Source organism: Orycteropus afer, unplaced genomic scaffold, assembly GCF_000298275.1.
Source record: "Orycteropus afer afer isolate SDZICR_OR568_19922 unplaced genomic scaffold, OryAfe1.0 scaffold00042, whole genome shotgun sequence".
Taxonomy (NCBI): Eukaryota; Metazoa; Chordata; class Mammalia; order Tubulidentata; family Orycteropodidae; genus Orycteropus; species Orycteropus afer.
The window spans coordinates 11,932,045-11,933,078 of record NW_006921629.1 but is presented as its reverse complement, the minus strand read 5'-3'; positions in this window follow the sequence as shown (position 1 = coordinate 11,933,078).

Sequence of the window (1,034 nt, the reverse complement as noted above, 5' to 3'; positions counted from 1 at the left end):
ATGTGCCAGCTGGCAGAGGAAACATATTTAAAGGGCCCACACTCATTTCCCAGACTAGGCAATGAAGAGTGAATTTCGAGGTAAAAGATAATACACCGATAACGAGCTCAGCTGGACTTCAAGGAGAGAATAAAGCTAAACATAAAGCTATCACAAAGCAGTAAGGACCAATAATAGCCCAACTGAAGGAAAAAGAATTCAGAAAAGCACATAGAAGCAGAAAGCAGAGGTGAGCTCTGTCAGCCCCTCTCCAGGCCACTATGGACATAGTTGACTAGCAAGAGAGATTCAGAGCCAAGGTCCTGCTAACTCCATTTATTTCCATGATTCCACAACACCTCAGCCACAAATCTTACGTTGAAGAATCAAATTATATTTTCCCAATGTCCTGAATCAAAATAGAAATACTTATCTTAATTTCTGTGTGCTCTTGGGCAATTTTTTAACCTCTCTGGACTTCAGTTTTCTCGAAAACTATAAAGATTTTTCTGGAATGGGATTTCTGGATCAAAGTACGTGCACATTATTTATTGAACAGTCACTGTCATGTTGCTTTCCAAAAAAAAGTCTATCATCATTTACATTTCCACCAGCAACATGTGAGAGCACCCATTTTCCTGCAATCTAAGGAGCAAAAGTACTACAGCTCTTTCTAATTAATGCCAGTCTCAGGAATATAAAGTGATCTTTTTATCAGGAGGAGATAAAATAGAGTCCTGGTGACAGATTCCGCCTAGCCCGTCCGTCTGCAACAAAGACTAGAAAAACCAAATGAAACAGTTATAGATGATAATTGTGGAATGCTGAGCATCAAATGAAAGGATAAATAATTGGATTAAACACCAATTGGAAAAAGAAACAGAACAAAAACAATGATTGAGAAAAGAGATGGAGCAGAGACTAGACAGAGTGGCCATGTTGAGACACAGAAGGCAATATACATGGTTGAGGAGAAACCAAAGTCACGGAATCTCCATTAAGACAGAGACACAGTGTAAACAAATACAGAGTGAAACAAAGTGAGCTAGATCTAA